Raw genomic sequence first — 7083 nt, forward strand, 5'->3', positions numbered from 1 at the left:
TCTCTTAATAGGTGTTGTCTAATTGAGAACAAAAATGCTGGGATGATTCTACAATAGCATTTATGACCGGGTATTCATTCAAATTTCAAAATGTTCCTACCAATACATGTAGCAGGAGTAGCTATTTGTTAATTTCTATGTAAGTAACTCTAAGATATTTTCATGGAAAATTTGGCTTGAGGTGCTGCACTAACTGTGCATTAACTGGTTAAACATTGTCCAGGTGAGCATATATATATATATATATATATATATATATATATATATATATATATATATATGGAATTAAGTAAATGCATAATCAAAGAGCACAAAAATACATTTGCAATCCCTGCTCACCTCCGTAACATCTTTAAAGCTACATTCACACAGCCCTCATCAACATGCATTCAAGCGACCACTTCCAATGAAAAGTCTACGTAAACGTATGTAGCCGTGTTTGAGGCTTCAGCAGTCAGAACTCTCACTATTACATGCAGTTGCATATGTTTTTCCGACCGTTTTTGAGCTCTACGTTCAGAAAGCATGACTATGTAAATGGGCGTTGAAAGGTAAACCAGGCTGAACTTTGACCTATCGGGGACTCGGATTTGGTAGTGACGTATGGATGGTGTCCCTTTTAATTCACAGAAATATCAGCCATGAAGGAGAAATTAATAATTATGGTTTGTGCCCAGCTGGAATTATACTACACCAAATCTTTCATATATCGGAATAGAGCTGTGAGAGAAAAACCATGAAGCAACATTCACAAGGTTTGTACCGCTGCGACATTTTGCACCAAGCTTCTTCCAACTGTTGATGGTTGACATGCACTAGGAAGCAGTAGAAAAAGAAAAAGATGAAGAAGCCCTTAAGAACATCATGGACTATGTGCGCTTTCAAGAACTCACATTTAGCACGTTCTTGACCGTGCATCATGTTTCCGGTGTGTCCGTAGCCTAACATCTTGTTTGGCTTCATCCAGTGATGCTCTCCATCAGATCAAAATAAGCAACATTACGGATCATTTAATATGAAGGTTGCAGGTGAAAAACCATCTATCTTTATGGAGGATTTAAAAAACGATGACAGACAGCTGAAGTTTCACCTCAGCAGCTAATTAGAGTGAAATAAAAATCCAGATGTCCTGGCAAAGAAGGAGCAGAATTGTCTGTGCCCTAGAAAAACTAGTATGTTTAGAAATGTGCCAATTTTCGTCACAGTTGCTCATTTCAGTCAGTTAAGTGAAAAGCTAAGTCTTGTAGAGCACAGGAAAATGACTGACCACACCAGTCAGGAGGGCCAATTTGGCCCTGAACTGTCCCACGGACTCCAGAGGAAATAGGTGAGGGAGTGTTCTGAAAATCCATCATAGCAACACTTATTCTTTCCATGACGCTGCATGTGTGGGGGCCTTTTGTAGCTCCGTCTTGAGCAGACTTTTTGTCCTCCAATTCAAAGAAATGCAGTCTTTCTTTACTACACATTTGGTAAAAACCCAGAACTCAGTTCTGTCTTGTAAGTTCGTGCACAAAAGTCCCCGGATCTCAGTAGAAAAACGAATGCATTCAGTGTCTTTCATTGACTCAGCGTCAAAGCGACTGACGTCCAGAGACCTGGCTGAGATGATTTCTTAAAAGAGAAACATTTCAGTTTTAGAATATTGCTCATAGATTTTGGATGTCTATTTTTTAATGTATAGTGAGGCCTGTGGGCCATGTGTTCTTGACTACTTCCAGGACGGGCCTACCTGTACAAGTTAAAGCTTCACAAAGCACTCAAAACATTGACATGTTTGGGGTTTTTTTTTTTTTTTTTGGGGGGGGGGATGTTATACTTTGCTTCCACTTTTAATTGTACCTCATTCATTGTTGTGATCTTTTCTTATATGTGTTTTTGTGTTTTTATCATAGTTCTGATTTTTTTTTTTAATATACATGTTTATATTTTGGTACAATAAAAAAATATATATGTTTTTTTGTGAAGAAGGGCATTTACATTTCCAACTATAGTAATACAAATTAAAAATGTAAACAAATATTGATCTGAACAGTGTAATCCTTGCATTATTCTTCATGTGAAAGCATCAGCTGGACTGTGTCTTTGTATCAAACTTTGCCTACAACTGTGCTAACTGTGTGAAATGACACACAGACTAGACAGCTTACACTACAGTGTGTGACACACAATGTGCATACGTTTGCTTTGAGAATTTGTCCTGCTGTCGTTCCCCCCACAATGCTAAGACCTTCGCGATCTTGGGCAATAATACCATCTCCTTCAGGTTGGGTGATGAATGTATTAATTGCAACAATCTAGGGCAGGATGCTGAGGTGCGGCTCTGATCTGTGAACACTGGCTGTGAGCGCTGCTGCTCATACCCTCAGACTCCCCCTTTACTGGTTGTTGTGGTGGAGCCGATTGGTCAAAGAGAAGCTCCAGAATGTGCCGTAGAGACTACAAATCCCATCGGACATTAAGGTGTTGATTGAACTGCTGCAAAAAGACGACAGAAGTAGTTTTTTTTTTAGATTCTTTAGTACTAATCTCCACTAAGTATGTTCAATGATGAGCATCTTGAAAGGGTTGAAAACAAAAGTTTCACGAATAGACATTTGAAAAGAGACATTCATCACAATGAATCCTATAGTTAAAGAAGCAGTTTTTTCTTTGCAAACTATTTTAATAGAGAGCCGAATTCAGATAATTAGTAAATGCATTATTTGTCGTGGTTTTACAATAATCCTGTGATCTGAAGACAATTTAAAAGATGAAAGGAGGAACAAATGAGTTTCTTTGAGCACAGACTTGAGTGTAACATGTGCTCCACTATATTTGTTTCACTCCTTGGCTCCACCCCTGTAACTATCTTGCAGGAGGAAAGTGGAAATTTCCAGTAATTCCAAGAGCTTTGCAAGAAGTGCTCCTCCTTCTCCGAGTTTCCCGCCTTCCAGCCTCTCTACCTGCTCTGTCCTGCTGCATGCTGGCCTCAAGTCTGCATGGTTCTCTGGCTTGTGGGGCCTTTTCAGTTTTGCAGCAAAAACTGGGCCTTTTTTTAAATTTCTTTTCATGGCCGTTCAATTACATTAATTAAGGCTGTTTTTCTTTTTGATATTGCTGGTTCTTTCAAAATGTGAGCAGTTTTCAAAAAGGACAGCATGTTAACTGTTGTATTTATATTTACATTAAAAAAGACAAGATCTTTTTTTTTTTTTTAATTAATTTGAAGGGTCAAGTAATTTGTAACTGTCTCATTTGGTGTAGAATGGGTGGTCAGATCAAAGAGCAGATGGCAGATTTGCATTTGTATTTCTCTAGTTGGGCTGCTGGGTTTTACTGTGTACGTCAGAAACACTGCACCGGTCAAAAAACACTACAAAAATGAACTTTGAGGACTTGCAGGTTTGTCGTTTGCTTTTAAAGAACTTGCACGAGTCAGGTCAACATCAACAACAGTCTCAGATGTGTGGGCTATCGCGATTGTGCATCTGTGGTTTCACGACTTCCTCCTAATCCAGCACAGAAAAATAACCGTCTGCGCCATGACGTTTTGACAGAAAGTCTGCTTTAATAAAGTTCTTTCAAAGCCACAGGACAGCTGTGGTAGAGAAGTTTGAGTGTGGCGCTCTGACCTTAGACCCATTGTGAAGCACCAACAAAGAGCCATCTGCACAGCAACCAAAGCTAAAATGAGGGACTCGCACAGGGGGACTCACAAGGGGGGGCAGGGACCTGGAGAGTAAAAAAAGACAAAGCAAAAGGCTGATTAAAAATAAATAATAAGTCTTGATGAGGTTGCACCCATCAACTTAGCACACATAGAAAACAAGAGGCTGCACAACACGTCAAATCAAAGTACACCGATCTATCGACTGTATGGTAAAGTGGAAGACGAGAGCCGCAGGCCTAATCACTCTAGAGCACACTTCCTGCCTCCTGCATGGTGAGATGTAGAGAGCTGAAAAAGATCCAGGCTAATATTTAACCCAAACACGGATATCTTCATTCAGAAATGTCAGCATTTATCCACTTTTGAGTCTTTATTTTTTTTATTTGACTTCACACCTGCCAAAGTAAATACTTTCTTTTGTCTTCTACATTAAATCTAGGGTGATCCACAATTGTGAAAACAAAGGGGAAAAAATATGGTGTCAGGGACATATGTAAAAAAAAAAATCACAAACGTTTCACAGGTGAGATATGAGAGTCAGGATTGCTAAGCAACAGCAGGAGAAAAAAAAAAGATTCTTGCAGCCTGTGTTGTAACAGAGTAACCAGAAGTACTGCCACCTTGTGGTGAACTGGTGGAACGTGTAAGACTGATCCAAAATAATCTTGAATGCAAAACGGACTTATCGCCTAACTGAAAGGGGAACCGAATACCTAAAGCAGCACAATAAAGACCATTTCCTTCCTTTTGGCTGTTTTAAAAATGGTTTCAGACCTGTGATTGGCCACCTAACGCGCCAACTGTCACGGTGAAGGGGTTGCCTAGCAACATCCCTGGGTTGGGGGTGGGGGTGATAAAGGGGAGGGAGCGTTGTGGGTGCAGGCTGTCTGACTGGGGAAATACCTGGCAATATTCCCAAATAAACAAACAAGCCAAAGAGACATGGGGAGGAGGAGGACAGAACAGAGGCTGGGGACAGGAGGCTTTTCTGGGTCGAGATAACAGTTCGGCCTGAGATTAAGGGAAAAAGATTCTTTTCTTTTTTTTCTTTTCCACAGTAGTTTCTTTCCAAAAGCAGAAAGAGGATGCAGACAGGAAGTAATGCAGGTTACTGTGGCACAACCTTGTTTGTATTCAGATAAAAGTTAATATCGATTGAAGACTTCACCCACCCAAACTGCGAAGAATGTCTTTTAAGCGGTACATCAGACAATGGCACTGGAGCTGTTGTGGCCGACAGCTGTTTTTGATGAAGAACAGATGAATGAATCACACGGCGTGTAGTTGCCAGAGATGATTTGAAAGGTAAACACAAGTGCTGACATGACCTGGCCTGCATTTTTCTGAGTGTAGGCGCCACATGAACCGAATGGGGGTAACAACCGTCCTCAAAAGCTGACAGAAAAGGAGCCAACCAAAGGACAAACGAGAGATGTAGCAAAAAAGAACGTCTAATTGAGGGGGTAAAAAGGTGAAATGTACTTATAAGGAGAGGAGGAGTAAAAAATAGGAGGTTGTCACTGCTGGTAGGTTCAGGGAGCAAGAGGAGGTGGGTCTTGGAAATGGCCGATGCAGACGGCTACTGCGGGCGATGAGGACTCTTTGTCAGGAGCAGGAAATGAGGTTTCTGTTGTGATTAAAAGGCACGTTACTATGGCAATGCAGGGAGCCGTGTGCACAGAGAATATGATGGGAGGGGGGTGCTAAGTGAGAGTTGAATTTCAAAGAAAACAGCCTCCACCATCTCATCTCCCACCACCCCTCTGCTTTTTCTTCCACAGCCTGCCTCTCCATCTGATAATCTGTTTTCAAAGACACACAGTTGAGACTGCAACCGGGATTATGCTGTGCAAATCAAGCCACTGTTAAGTCAGTCATAAACGTGCACTTTCAACAGTCTCACTTCCTGAAAATGTCCAAACCTGACTGGAATAATATGTGTCGAACCGTCAAAGCAAATGGGAGCAAAACTCGGTATGATTTACATAATGACCCAGATGTGTCATTTTCTTGTTTAGATGCTTTTATCAAATCTCCCCTGTCAAGTTTCCTTGCGGGGCTTTCTGAGAGGCATCGTAACACCAGTGTGACCTTTAAAAGCTAAATTTAGCAGCAGCCTTTGTGAATAGTTTCAGAGTTGCTGGTGTAATGGTGTTTCTTAAAATAAGCTCCCCATCCTCATTTTCTCTCTTCCACATTGGAAGTCGCCCTCTGCAGTGAATGCCGTGTCTGCGCAGACGCTCACTCACTCCAGGATGTTTGCCTTGGATGACATTTGAGACGCATGGAGATCAAAGTGAAGCTGCTTTTAATCTGTGGATGCTACAACTGATCGCTAATGATTTTACTCATGCTTAAGATCATTTAAAAGAAAACTCTTAAGAGACCATGCTCCAATACAGACAGATGCTGGATTTCCTTTGGTAATAAAAAGCATCTGATGTTTGAAGGTTAAAAATCTGTTAAATTAGAAAATCTCAAATGACACATAGCTTGTTTAATCAGTAAAACTGCTCTTGGGGGAGTAAAATGAGAATTCTTTTGAAGGTAAAAAAAACATTGAATTAGTATGAAGTATTTACATTGTACAATGAACTTCTGACCATTTTAAGGCGTGAGCCTTAGTATTTAACCACAATCCTGATCACATTACTTTTACATGAATTGAATTTAGCATCATTTAAATTTTACAAAGCATAAATTTACTGCAAAAAATAGACAATAAAAAAAATCTGGAATTACTTTTAGACTCTTGTAATGCAAAGAAAAGAAGGTTAGTTATTGCACAATATAACTACCTAAAATTAATCAAAAAAGTACATGACCTTACTAACAGCATATCTTTTCTCTCATTTCCAGTCAGAGTTTTTGTTTACTTATGTATTCAATAAAAAAAATTACTTTAACTTCTGGGTATATTCAATTAAAATAAAGGGATTATCTTTGGTCCTCTTCAAGATTTAAAGTTGGTTCTTGTATGTCTAAACTTTCTTGTTCAGTTTTCTTCTGTGGATGTTTCTGCTTCCCTGTTCCTGTCCCACCAGCTTTGCTTCCAATCATCTCAGCAGTAATACTTTTAGTCAGACATGTCCAAAGTCCGGCCTGTACACCGATTGCGGCCCGCTTTCAAATTTTTACGCTCTTGTCATAAATTCATGATTTCTTGATTGTGATAGGCTAAAGAACATTGTAAGCCGCCGTAAACCTTTGGCAAGAGCCTACTTGACCGTTGGAGCCTTAAAGACTTTGTTTCTGTGATAACAACCACAATGGTTTGTTCTTCTGAATAGGATCATTATCTGTGTTATGTTCCTATTTCTATGGTGGCCCAGAAGGGTCACAACACAACACTTAAGATTTCACAACACAAAAAAAATAGCACACTACAATTCGTCACAACACTAAAAAAATTTAACTCACAACAAGAAACA

General features: G+C 39.8%; 1 long non-coding RNA gene across 1 annotated transcript; it reads right to left on the reverse strand.

The window, feature by feature from the left end:
* Positions 1 to 1783: 1783 nt before the first annotated feature.
* On the reverse strand, positions 1784 to 5453 carry LOC110015072. Its single transcript, XR_002873276.1, has 2 exons — positions 4825 to 5453; positions 1784 to 3714 (listed from the first exon to the last, which is right to left on the reverse strand). It is a non-coding gene; the product is annotated as an uncharacterized LOC110015072 (long non-coding RNA).
* Between the last annotated feature and the right edge of the window lie 1630 nt (positions 5454 to 7083).

This window comes from Oryzias latipes, chromosome 5 (assembly GCF_002234675.1).
Source record: "Oryzias latipes chromosome 5, ASM223467v1".
NCBI lineage: Eukaryota > Metazoa > Chordata > Actinopteri > Beloniformes > Adrianichthyidae > Oryzias > Oryzias latipes.